This window comes from Adiantum capillus-veneris, chromosome 30, assembly GCF_014529385.1.
Source record: "Adiantum capillus-veneris isolate H3 chromosome 30, ASM1452938v2, whole genome shotgun sequence".
In the NCBI taxonomy this organism is placed as follows: Eukaryota; Viridiplantae; Streptophyta; class Polypodiopsida; order Polypodiales; family Pteridaceae; genus Adiantum; species Adiantum capillus-veneris.
In genome coordinates, this window is record NC_140960.1 from 38,965,412 (window position 1) to 38,979,963 (window position 14,552).

Genomic DNA, 14,552 nt, shown 5'->3' on the forward strand with positions numbered 1-14,552 from the left:
ATAGGTCTATATTCTAGCCCTTGCTACCGTTTATTCTCCCACATTAAATGATCAATTTAATATGAGAAAATCATTTGGGTTGGTTAGATATTAGATTTTATGACATTACCTCTCTCTTGAAATCATAGTTGTCCTTGACTATGAGGTAGAAGAGATAGAGCCTTAGTCATTAGTTGATTTTTCTTAGCGGGTAGAGGATCCCTTTTCACCCTATGCCATCATTCCAAGATGTATGACTAATCCATTTGGGGCTTGGGAGACTTAGCTGCCGCAAGCATGTCTGCTCTTCAGTCCATTCCATACTCCCAAAGTAGAGTGACAAATTCTACTTGGCGTTTGAGAGGCGTCGTCATCACAAACATAATTCTAAGCATTCATACTACTTAATTTGTTCACAAGAAAATGAGAATTAGTCTTATAAGGAAAAAACGTTGGTCATTTAAAAGAAACATGTACATTTGCTTATTCTAATGTAGCATTGTAAGCATTGACAAGGTTCATACTATCCTTAAGTTGTATTCCTTGCATCCATCTAGCACCTTCAAAAGGATAATTTTTGAGCTCAATATGATATTGTCCCGGATAATCTTACCTTTTCTTCATGCCAAATGATAGGTTCGGGTTGTAGCACCTCTTCTTGGTATTCAATTTGTGGAGGATCTTCAATATTTAGTGGATCTCCTTTGTAGGGCTTAAGTAGGCTCACATGAAAAGATTTGGGTATGGAGCCAATGGTTGGGCAACTTGAGTTGATAAGCCATGTCATTAATTGGCTTCAAGATTTGAAAAGGACTATAGTATCTTTTTGCTAGTTTAGCATATAAGTTTTGATGGCCCATAGGATTTTTGCTAGTCGTTTGCCTCCATCAAGCCTTGGGAAATTTAAGTAAGACCAAATAATTTTCTATGAATGTTAATTCCCTTCTGTGCTTATAAGTAGCATCCTTTTTCATTTGTTGAGATATGGATATAGCCTCCTTACTCTTTTGGAAATATTCTTGTAGGTCACGGCTATACTTATCAATAGCAAAGATCTTCCCATGTACTTTAAGTTGAAAGGGACTTGTAGGTCTTTTCTCTATGATCTCAAAAGGTGCATTTCCCGTAGTAATATGGATAATATTATTGTACTCATACTCTACAAGGGGTAAGTACTTCTCCCATTGTGAGTGTTGATCTTCTTAGATAACATAAGTCTTTAGTAGCTCGATAATTGTAATATTGGCTTCCTCACTTTGGCCATCCATTTGTGGGTGATAGACTAAAGAGAAATTCAACCTTGTACCTAGATTTTCAAACTTGTCCTTTCCATTAATTACTAGAAACTCTAGGATCTCTATTTGACACGATGGATGTCGAAAATCCTTGGTGTTTGAAAATATGAGATATGAAGAGAGTTGTCATTTGGTGTGCCTTAATAGTCTTTTTGACAGGAATAAAGTGTGCTTGCTTGCCAAACCTGTCAACTATTGTCCATATTCCCGTATTTCCATGGATATGCTTGGGTAATCCAAAGATAAAATCCATGGATATACTGGCCATTCTATTTGACATGATGGATGTCGGAAATCCATGGTGTTTGAAAATTTGAGATATGAAGAGAGTTGTCATTAGGTGTGCCTTAATAGTCTTTTTCACAGGAATAAAGTGTACTTTCTTGCTAAACCTATCAACTATTGTCCATATATATTGTATTCCCATGCATAGACTTGGGTAATCCAAAGATAAAATCCATGGATATACTCTCCCATGGTGAATTAGGGATTGGAAATGGTTGGAGTAATCCAGGTTCCTTCCCTCTATCGTACTTGGTCTTTTGGCATACCACACATTTTGAAACATACTCTTGTGTCTACTTTCATTGTAGGCCAATAGAAGTACGTCTCTACTCCTCGAAGAGTAGGTTGAATGCCTCTATGCCCCGCATAGGGATGATCATGGGATTCATACATGAATTTCTCAAGAAGGGAGTAGGTAGCACATAGCCTATTTCCACAAAGAAGATAAACATCTTGCAAGGTGAATGGTTCTTCTTTCCTCCCCAATGCAAGGGCTTACATTATTTTCTAGATTTGGGGGTAGTAGCATATTCATCTATCATAGAAGCTAGATCATTGTGAGTTTCTATAAACATCGCATTAACTATTGGTCATCGTGAAAGTGCATGGGCCACTTGATTACGCTTACTAGTAATGTGAGAAATATGAAAATAAAATTGCAACATAAAATTTTCCCACCTCATTTGTTTGTTGGAAATCTTGGTTTGCGTCATGAAGTACTTGAGACTTTGGTGATCCGTTCGCAAAATAAATGGAGTCCCCAAAACATAGTTCTTACATGTGTCTAGGACATGTAGAACAACTAAAAGATCTTTTTCGTATATACCCAAGCCCCATTCACCGGCATTAATCCTTCGGCTCTCCTATGCTATGGCATGACCTTCTTGAGGAAAAACTGCTCCAAGAGAATCACTACAAGCATCACATTGGACCTCAAATGGCTTTGAGAGATCTGGAAGAATAAGCAATGGTTGGGAGGTAAGATTCTCTTTGAGCTAGTCAAAAGCATTTTTCTCTTTAATTATCCTTCCATGAGTACTTAGCATTCTTCTTTGTTAAGACATGCAATGGTCCTGCTATTTGACATAATTTTTATATGAAGCGTCTAAAGTATGCACACATACCAATAAAGTTTCTTAGCTCACGTAGATTCCTTGGAATACGCCATGATTTTTGTCAAGACAAGGGTCCTACGGGGCAAGGCCCAACCTAGGGGGTCAGGGACCTAGGCCAAGGGTCTGGACTGGACCAGTGCGGACTGGTGATCCGCCTAGGGCAAGTGCTAGGAGCTAGCCTATTTAAGGGACGGTAGGGAGGAGGATCCTATGTTCAATTACCCTAGGTCTTATATTGGTATCAGAGCCAGGGGGAAGAGGGAGCTATGGAGGAGGGTGGAGCCATGGCGGGGAAGAGGGATTTTTAAGTGCCTTGCACAGTGTTAGACTGGTAGGGATGCAGTGAGCTGTGATTCCCAATTTTGTATGCTCATAGCATATGCCAAACGCGCGAAGTCACCACATACCCAAGCTTCACACATGAACCAACTCTCCAACATAAGGCGTAAGAGACATAGCGCCTAGTCTAGTCTCATCCAACATAAGGAGTAAGAGACATAGCGCCAAGCCTAGTCTCACATTGGACAAGCCTTATGTGTCTAACCTTACTCATGCCCTGCACAAGTAGGTAGCACAATCTAGTGTCCTTGCATCATACATGCCATCACCATTCCATGCATGTGACATATGCTTTGACTCCTTGCATACCTCAAGCTCTGCTTGATAACTGCCTTTGAGACATGTGTGTATGCCTTGCACACCTTCATGATCTCCTAGGCATGCATACTGCCACTTAGGCAAACATGATGCCTGCTAGGCACACTTTTTCTGCCTCCGAGACATAGGGGTTACCTCGAGGATGGCCCTATCACCAGTTAGGCATAAGGATACCTCTTAGGCTTACCCTGGCGCATCCCAGGCATAAGGGTTACAACCTGCCTCAAGCAAGTCAACAACATGCTCTACAGATATGACACATGCATTGATCGAGTAGACTAGAGTATATGCAACTACTAAGGACATCCCCGCATCATGCTACCAAAGCCATACCCTCCTCAAGCACACATGGTTATGCCCCCTCTGCGAGAGCCATGTCCATGTTGTACATGTAGGGTAGAAGCCGTGACACACATGCAGTGTATTCCAAAGTAATTTGACACACACATCCATCTACTACGATTCAACCAAGTGTTCTACCGTAAGCATACCATATCAAGCATACAAGGTCGTATGCCTTCTCTAAGGGAATTCCATGTCGTGCATGATATCAAAACATCTAATGTACATTGTACTTGCAGTCTTGTGCAAAGTTTGTGTACCCCAAGCAACATATAACCGTCTCTATGACTACTCAAGCATAACTGCTTGAGTCAAATGCATACGTGAAAGAAGAAAACATAACCTTAAAAAGTTACCTTGGCTTCCAGTCCCTCAACTTCGGGTTTCCTCCAGCAATCAAGCATGTCGGAGCATGTGCATATGAGCTCCACAGACCTGTGCCACCTTTGGATGCTTCCATTGCCCCATGCATTCATCTATGCATAGCAATATCCTTGACGTTCCATCTTTTCATGCGACATCTTGGCATGTGAACTCGTCCCTCAATGCAAACACTCCACTCGAAGAGCCTACGATGCCTCCCGGCCCCGTTCCCAGAGCTTGCGAGTCCTTGGTTGCTTGCCTCTAGTCCTCGGTGCTTAGCGTTGGTCCTTGCCCGTGTGTGACCGCCCTTGCATGGCCAAGTTTAGGGCTTAAACAAATTAACTTGTAACATGTAGCTTGCATGGTGAGCATGGCGGTAGTAGACTGCGTGTTCAAGAAAACTGACGGGGCCGTCGATACAAACCATATCCGGGCATGTCCCTGTGAAGAAAATTACCCCCCACTGCAGCGTGAAGCCATCCCCATCCTCTGCGTTTGGATCCGAGCAGGTCGACTTATGCTTCGTCTTGTGTGCAAAGGTCGCTTCCCGCGGCCTGCCTGTCGGCTCCACTGTTGAATCAAGGGACTATGCCCGCGCCATGACGACTTGACGACCATCGAGAGAGAGAGAGAGAGAGAGAGAGAGAGAGAGAGAGAGAGAGAGAGAGAGAGAGAGAGAGAGAGAGAGAGAGAGAGAGAGAGAGAGAACATGAAACCAAGCGTGCAAGGCTTCCTCCTCCTCCGCAAGACTTCCTCCTCCTCCATAGCTCCCTCTTCCCTCTGAGCTGTGATACCAATATAAGACCTAGGGTAAGTGAACCTGGGATTCTCCTCCCTATCGCCCCTTATATAGGCTAGCTCCTAGCACTTGCCCTAAGCGGATCCCGAGTCCGCACTGGTCTAGCTGGCCCTTGGCCTAGGTCCCTCACCCCCTAGGTTGGGCCTTGCCCCGTAGGACGCTTGTCTCGACACATTCCATCGTGTTTGTAGGTTAATTCATATTGTAGGTTATTGCATTATGTACCAGACAGGTGTCTAGGATACACAATGGCGTGTGTGCAGATATGGCTATAAGCCGTTTTGGATCAATTTTTCTCTTCCACATTTCATGATAACTGGTTATACCAATGACCAGGTTAGCCAAGTTTAAGATTTTCTGGTTATTTACGGGCAAAGTGCCAATACTAAGTCATCCTAAAGTCACGACTCCATACATGGTAAGTGGGGCAAGTTGTGGCTTGTTTTTTCTCTTTCCTCTATCGATGACAGCATTATCCAGGCAGACTGTTGCATGCTTATAGGATAAGCTGCCAGTCAGGCAAAAGATGTCTAAGAGCACACATTCTGCGTTCTCTTGAGCCAAGATGCTCTCAACCTCTCAGCTAGAAATTGAGAAAGGTTCCATCCACATTAGTCTTCATCCGTTCGAAGATTGACCACTACTTGCCATGATGGCTATGAACCACGCACTCTGGCTAAGAGCCATTGTTAAACCTAGGATAAGATCCACTTGTTGGTATTCCTTGGATGATTGTTCTCAAGATCGAACAGGACTACCCAGTGGAGTATACATTGACGTTAATTGACAAGCAAGCGTCTTGTCATTATGGATGTCATTATGGATGTTTACAGTGTCATTTATGCACTACATGTTTTTAGTGCGACGCTGCAGTGAGTTTTTGATAATCTTACACTCACACCAGCTGCTCTCTACCACGGAGTATAGACGCAGCAATCAGTTGTGACAGTATGGCTGTCCATAAGAACTCGGCAGTTCACTTGTGTGGATTTCATGCTCTATCTCTAGCACTACGGCATGTCTATGGACATACTGTTTTGAGGTAAGATCCGGCGGGTGATTGTTACATCACCCCATAGGCATTCAGGATCACAGGTTGATCTGCATTGAGAATCAGAGTTGATCTCTCCCAGTTATACTTTCAAGGAAACAATTCCACAATCTACCACACACGGTAGCAGACGGACACACTTTTCAAGTTGATTCCAATCATTCTATACACGGTTGATTATGTTGTTTACCATTATCTGCTAGTTGAGCAGTTTTTACAAAGAGTCTTATCAAGGGGTTTCACTATGTATATTCTAATCCAAGGGCTTGGATTGCAAAAGCAACACACAGGGTTTCCAATGCAATGCTGTTTGTTGTTTTAGGTAGGGGACATGCTGCTCTCCATTTGAATACAGGTAAGTGCACATTAGGTTCAAATCTCCAGGTACACATCTATTGATTTGGTGTTATTTCAGTTTTAGTATGCTTTGCTTGGTTTTTCAAGACTTCTAAGTACGCTTGAATGTTCCAGAGCCATGCCAAGGGCATGTCGGCACTAAGTATTGTGGGCTAAGTGTCCAATCTCTCTTTCTGCCTTATGATGTTATGAACCTACTTGTAGGGTTCCATTTGGCACATGTTGTCACATGGGATACAACATGGTCTAGGAACTCAAGGAGTTCGGTTTAGTGAGTGTGGAGCAAGGCTAATGAGGGTCCTCTCACTCCCGTCGTAGAGTGTTTGTAGTTACCTCCACACACAAGTACATCTTGTACTTGAAGGATGTTCTTTTTTACACATCCTTACATGAGACATATTCCACATGTGGAGAATATGAGTCTCTAGACTGACATTGATGCCATTGTTTCAATTATGTGTCACGACAAAGTCCCTAGGTGCTGGTCACATCTGTTTTCTAGACCAATTTTAGCACGACGTATCTGGAGCAATTTCGTGGCCAGAAATTGTCGGATACTTAGAATGAATTGTTAAGGTACAAGTACTGCTAAACAACATTACAGATGGTTGTTTATACATATGGCAAGGCTATAAGGTGTTAATGAAAAAGTTTCATTGTCTGTACCTAGAAGTGATCAATGTTTCACCTTCTATTGTGATTCAGACATTTCAGCAAGGCTTGCAAAGGATTGCAAATAAAAGTATTTAGTTTCTTTTCAGAACTCTTCACATTCCTTTTAATGCGTGCTAGGCGCATCGCATTTGCCATAAGTATTGGCAAGGATCATTATGGATATACAGGTTCGGCTTGGTTTTTGCTAAATGCATGCACACTAGGTGTTATGGGCCCTAGTGTTTAGCAAAGGCTGATTTGGAACGGCATGCATATTCCTCAGGTTGTTTTTATGAAGCATTTTGCACTCTATGTGCACTATCTCTATGAGATTACTTTTGGATCTACTAATCACCAATAGAGGTCATGGCTCGGTTTGGGCATTTGTGGACTTTTTTTAAGTTAACCACGATGGTTATTTTGGACATTGTTGATTCCTCACCAATGTTATACACTATTGTGATTCCCCGTTTACTAGCCATCTGGGACTACTGTCTGTAAACCGTGAGGAAAACACACCTCATGTTGGACGGATACGCCGCCGGACGTCAGCACAGCGAGAACTCACCTAACATGTAGTGTCATCTAAGGACGAAGCTCAAGCCACAGGCACGTGGAAGCCAGCATAAGGTGTCAACCTACACTCGACCGACTCCTAACTAATTCCTACAGAGGTCTCTACCAATTGTCTAAGTCACAGCCTTCAAGAGTGCAAAAGAGGAAACTTCCTACAACGCTTTCTAGAGCCGAACACCCATCAAACAATCTCGAAACACCATAGAACTTAAAGGAGACCCTACTAATACCAATAGTTCACTCTCCCTAAGGTCTATGAACCAAAATCGCGACCCAAAACACCTGGTGCAGAACCACGTAGGATGTCTGGCCGAAATCTGCAGGTCTTCGTTTCCGAAATCTAAAGTGCCTAATGTGTAGTTCTACTCAATGTGAACACGTGGATATGCTGCAATGCAAAATCGGACAACGTATGCTCACCCAAACAACCGATGAAGCTCATAGAAGGAGCTCACAAAGCCGGACCGTACGCACGCAATGTTGGTATCGGTGTGTAGCTCTAGTCGGGGGCAACACGCTGCACTTCTCCGCACTCGATTCCGACCACCGTAGCACACGTAGCGTCAAGATGAAGCTCACACTCTCTCTCTCGTACACAGTATGCTCACTCACAGACTTCAAAACTTGTTTTAAAATGACAAAAGGTTTTTCATTAAGGTCAAAAAGTGGTATATATACCTTACAACTTCTCAAACCCTAAAGTTCCAAAATCAACCATCTACTCAATCTAACTATCAAAACTGGGATACATTCTAGAAACTTCTGTAAGTCCTAATATTTACAAGGTGAAAAATCGGGTTTTCCTCATTGAATGAATAATTACAAAAATAATAGTCCTCCGAGTAGTTAGATGCCGTGGGGTGTGTCCAGATTCTAACATCCCCCCCCTCCTTGTTCATGTCGTCCCCGACATGGCCTTGATCAGCTGCTTCATCTTATCGTTTCCCGAATCTTTAGCAATGATTCGTACTTGGCATGTAGGTTCAGCATTGTTGGGCCAAAGATATCTGTATTCATGGTGAAGAACCCTATATAAAATGCTTCTTCAAAAGCCTGGAGGTGATAGGATGGTAGAAACATGATTCTTTGATACGGTGCATGTATCACCTCCTTGGAAGGCTGACCTGATAGATCATAAGCACATCTGTATGTATCCTGGAAGAAGAATATGATGTCGATCACCTGGCCTGGCTTGAAGGTCTCGAGCACTGCTAGGATGGTTCTGCAGATTTTTCTCATCATAATGCATGTAAGGTTAGGTGAGCCAGTGAACAACTTTATGGCGCCCGTTAGGGTTTTCACCATGTATTGGACACTTATTCTCTCACCTGCCTTCACACCCGACATCTTTGGGTAATTCAGCCAAGTGGGTTGGCTTCTTTGCAAAATTTCTTGTGCCTTCCACGTCCTAACCCTTGGTAGAGGACAGAAGCTAAGATTGTCTCTGATATGTTTAGGTGCCTCTACCAAGTGGATTAGGTATTGTGGGTACTTGGTAAGCCAAGCCTTCCTCCACTTTGGCTGAGAATCCACTATGAGCTTAACTCCTTCTGGCTTCGAGGTGTCTGCATTGTAGAGAGGTTCCGTTGGCTCTTCTCTGATCCGCTTGTTTATTGTTGCTGCCTCATATTTCAGCAATGAATATGGGAGAGAGGGTTGAAGCCACTCGCGCCTGATATTGCTGGCGTCGATCTTCTGAATGGTCATAGATTTGAATACCCTCTGCTCCCATTCCAAGGCTTCCTTTGTGCTTTCTCTTAGCTCTGCCTCTATTGTCTTACGCAATTTTTCCTCCTCTTCTTGTGTTAGATCCTGTGGCTCTTGAGGGGATCGTTCTATGCTTTCCTCTTGCATGTGTGTGTCCACAGGTTCTGCCACATTTTCGAGGTCGATGACTTCATTGACAGATGGCCCTGAGCTTTTTTCCTCTCCTCCTTGCTGGCCTTTCAACTCCTCAATTTTCCTGAGGAGTGTTTGCTTTTCCGCTTCAGCTTGTCTGCCCATATTCACGAGGAGGGCATTTAGTTCAGCGTTTACTCTTTCCGCCTCCTCGAGCTTTTTCTTTATGCTTTCCACTTCTTCCTGAAGGGCTTTTTGGCCCTCCTCCATTCTTGTTTGCATTACGATAGAACCTTCAGCCATCATTAACCGCTGCTTTTTCTCGAGAGTCAGCTCCTTCTGAAGTTCCTGCATTTTCTCTTCATATAGTTGACTCTCGAAAATGATTTGAGTCAAGCCCGTAGCTCTGACTCTAGCAGGTGATGCTCGCAGCCTCTGGATGGTTTGATCTTTGACTTTTAATTGTTCTTTGAGCTCAAGGACTTCATCCAGGCTTGCTTCTTGTTCTATCTCTGCTTTTTCCTTGGAATTTCTCATGGCCTCTACTTCTTTCGATTCTTCGGCCAGCTGTAGTGTCAGATTATCTCTTTCTCTTTCGTCATCTCACAATGACTTACTGAGCTGCAGACACTCTTCTTCAGTTGCTTGCATTATTTTTGCTGCTGCTTTATTTGCTTCTTCCATTGCTTGGCAGTTTTGTAGAGCCGTTGCCAAGCTGGCCTGGAGGTCAGCTTCTCTCTATTTTTGCCCTTGGCTTTATGCCTGCAGAGAATCCCTTTCCATTTTAGTCTTTTCTTCGGTGGCTTTAAGAGTTATCATCTCTTTCTCTGAAGCCATGGATTGTTCTCGCAATCCGGCTAGCTTTGTCATCACCACGTCCCAGTCATTGGAGGGCGGGTGCAGGTCTACAGTGTATGTAGCAATTTCTTTTAGTTCCACTAGCCGGATGCCTTGCATCTTTTCTTTATGCACTGTTCTCGCCAAGTCGAATGCGACTGTGGCGGCTTCTTCCTTTGTATAGCCTGCAGCTAGCAGGTCCAAAAATGTGTAGTAGGCCTCATCTAATCTTTTTTGCTTAGACTCAGTTGCTCGGACTCAGGCTTGGCCTCTTCCTTTGGCTCAGGTTCCTGCCTTTGCTCTTGCTTCTCTTCTTGCCTTTCGTCTTGTTTGTCCTCAGCTGCATTATCTTCTTGTGGAGGGCTGCTGGGAGGTGGTGAGGGCGGTGGAGATGGCTGTGGGTTGGGTTTAGGGCTCTCTAGTAAAGCTTCCGGTTTTCCCTTTAAGTCCCTGTCTGCTTTTGTTTTTCTTTCTCTTTCTTGGCTTTCCTGTTCATCTAGCTGTTTCTACCTTATCTACTCTACTTCCTCCTCTGTGAAAGGGACATGGGGAATGTTTTCCGCTGCAGCATCAAGAATCTTAAAATTCTTAATATAATCTTTAAAGCGGTCCCTTTGCACTCTTCGAGAAGATCCGGACATAGACTTGAGAGATGGCTTCCAGAGTTTGTTTAAATCACCCTTGAGGGCTGTTTCTGCTCGGAAACTCTCCATCAGCCTCTCGAGCCTTGCCGCTTTCTGAGACCTGGTTTCTTTGGCCGGCACTTGAGCAAACTCCTTCTTTCCTTTCTTCTGCTCGGGTTGCTCCTCTTCAACTGGCTCCAGCCGTCTCTTCAATCTCGTAGCCACCCTTGGTGCCCTTTGCGGCTCATCTTCCTTGTCTTATTTTACTCTCAGCCAATCATTCTGAGATGGGGGGTCAGACCACCTTCCTTTAGCGTGTAGTGCCCCATATACCACCTTGGTGATCAGTTCTCCTGGCACTATCTGGGTTGGCTTTTTGTTGCCCATCTTTACCAAGTTGTCATGTATGTATGCCGCATAGTTGATTATCCTTGGGGTGCCTTTTTTCATTGCCCAAGTAAACGTTGTGGCAATTGCGCCTGACGGCATCCTGTACTTCTGTGGCCTCTTAGTGCACATGTGGAAGTATTGGTTGTACAACTGGCTCATTATTGCCACCTTTGGGTTGGCAATGTCTTCAAAGGTGTAATTTGTCTTTTTCTCCTTGTACACCTTGACTTCATTCCTTCTTTTTGTTACACTGTCCCCCTCATTGAAGAGGTCAAGTGCATGGGCTACAACCTGCTCCGTGATTATGATTTTTGTATCTGGTCTGCCTTGTAAATCTGTCACCTTGGCCACTCCATCCTCTTTGATGTTTGTTACAAACTCCCATACTCTTTTGATGTCCACCCCTGCAGGTATTGCTTCGAAGTAGTTATGGAGGTCAATTTTCTCCAAGTAGCCGGCCATTTTGCTTCGTACAAATTCATTGAGCTCTCTTGGCAGCATTGGCAGCTCTATTACATTGCCTTCATTGTCTTTGAACACTCCCTGGTAGATCTTTAGGTCGTTTCACTCGAACAGATCTTCTTGTATCCAGGTGCTCGTGGGCTTTAGTGATCCCTCTGGAATGACAAAAGGTTCCACCTCGTCCAGATAATCTTTGATTGTGATTCTTTTCTTCTTTGCCGGTGACTTCAAGGCTGCCATAAATCCTGTTGCACTCAGTAATCCAAAGTTAGCATTTTTTCCATATTAGCTGCGAAACTGAGTTTTACTTATCCAAATGACTTGAAAATTGAAATTACAGCCTAAAAGGAACTTGTGAAGCTGTGCATGTGCTCACAGTGCAAATTTGGCCAAAAATTTCCATCTAGACATCCTACGCGTAGGATGTCTTTTTCATCAGAATTGGTTCATATTTGACATGCAGGTAGTGTAAGGCTCATGGAACATGGCTATAGGCTTGGATTTGAATTTGGATATCAAAAAGTGGATTTTTGGGTTGATTCAGGCTTTAGGTCACAATTTAGGTAGAATGTCCATCATAGGTAGCAATTGATGTCCAAATGGGTTGAAAATTGGTATATGGGCTCATTGCACCATGGTATTGGCTCCCATGATGTCATTCTTTGCATAGAAGGCTAAATTTATGCTGGAGACATCCTACGCGTAGGATGTCTTTTTCATCAAAATGACATGAAACTTGTTCTGTGGGTTGTCCTTGGCCTATGGAACATGGCCATGTTCTTGGATTTGAATTTGGACAAGATTTGATGCTTGTAGGGCTCACAGAGGTGTTTTACGACTCAAAAAGTGTATCTTGAAGGTGTTGGGGGTCAAAAGTGATTAGAATTGATTCAAACTTGACATATGGGCTCTTGATGATGAGGTAATTGGATCTGGAATGATGAAACATCCTTTGCAAGCCAAAAAGGTCCATTAGACATCCTACGCGTAAGATGTCTATTTCATCATTTTTTTCTCCCTGACCACACAGATTGTTTGCTGATGTGTTGGTGAATGTGTTGTGCAAGTTTCATGGGATTTGGCCAAGTTTTGGTAGGTCTTTGGCCCATTATTGCCTCTATGTCGTAACTTTGCGTTTTTCCATGCATATGAGGTCAAACTTGGTCCAAATGTGATGAAACTTGGTGTATGGCTTGTAAATGCCATTCTGAACATGTGCATGACAAAAAATGTTGGAGTCTGTGCCAAAATGTGCCCTTGAGACATCCTACCCATAGGAGACATACCCGTAGGATGTCTCCTGGTGATTTTTTCAGTGCTGGTGCTCCCAGTGCTTGGCCTTTGCTCCCCTAAGTCCCTTTTGAGCCTAATTTCAACAAAAAAGTCAAATCGATAGAGTATAACTCCCTATGTGGACTTCAGAGCCTCCGAGCCGTTTTCTGACTTTTGGAGTGCTTTTTGGCAATGAAATTCCCCGATGTTGGTCTCCATAGCTTTCCGATTCCTTGGGGATCCTTGCCGTATGGTTTTCGTCGAGTTTGGCTTCACCGGAGCTCTATTTGGCAATTTGTCGCTCTAGAAGCACTCGTGGTTGCGTTTACATACCTTTGATGATTTGTGGTGGTCTACCACCATAGGACTTGGTTGTTGATGGTCTAGGAAAGCCGCTCATGAAGTTTGGTGGCAAACGGACTTGCGGTTTGGCCGCAAGTGCATTTTGACGCTTTGTGTGTCTGATGCCGTTTCTGAGGTTTAGTGCTGCTTCGGGTCACTTTTTGGTCGTGCAGGTCATATAGACATGTCGAGCATGTCGAGATGGTCCTACCCATGAATTTTGGTAGCATTTGGTTGCGTTTCGCCGATTTCCCATTTGGTGGCCTCTTGCGGGTTTCTATGAATTAGGGTTTTTCCCGATGGTTTCCCACTGCCTTTGGTTATCCAGCACTGGTCTCCTAGACTAGGGTAAGCTGCCCATGAAGTCTTGTTGCTTTCGGGTTAGCCGTTAGGCCGCCGTCTCTACTTGTAGGTCTCTACCGCTCGCTTTGTGTGTGACCCCTACACTAGTTTTCGCGACATAATGACAAACATGCGCGAAAAGCTCAAGGTGGTGAGCCTACCTCTCATGTTTGGAGCTGGTCGGATAGACGTGCCCGTCGTGGAAGCTGCTGGAAGGTCGATCCGCTCTAGGTGGCAGAAGCTCTCTCCGCAAAGTCAATAGTGAGAATGAGCTAAAAATGGGGTGAAAATTTCTTATAATGAGGGTCCCCGAACCACTTTTCATGAAATTTGACATGTGCTCCTATCTTCTTGCGAAATGCGGTTTAGACTCAAAAATTTCTTGATTTGGACTCCATTTGCTCTGTTTACCAGAAATTTGGCATTTCAGTCAAAATCTGGCCAAAACACGCTTTCCGCTCCAGTCTCATAATTGCACCCCCATTGTACCATAGGTTTTCCTATAGTCACTGGTCATCCCCATATTTTTTGTTTTTCATTATGACTGTTTTTCACCTGCTTTTTGTATTTTTGAAATTTTCCCGCCAAAAATTAGCAAAATTAAAAGGAAAATAGTAAATCAAACCCAGAAACTCCCCAAAAATCATAATAAATCACAAAAATCACTGCAACACATTATATACACTCACATGCAATTTTTATGACCGGATTTCTCCGTTTTAATATTTTGCCTGAAAACTGGCTATTTCTACTTATATACACACACCTAGGGGCTTGATTTGGCGTTTGGGCCCATATAGCTGTAGCTTTATGCTGTATAAGGGCATATGTACTTGGGTTACTCCAAAAAATTTCACAATCAAATAACAACCCTTAAAATAGTCAAAAATCATGCCCTTTTTTGCTATTTCTGTCATTGGTTCCGCATTTGAGAGTGCCTCTAGAATGCCTCCCCCCCTCCTAGACGGAGTC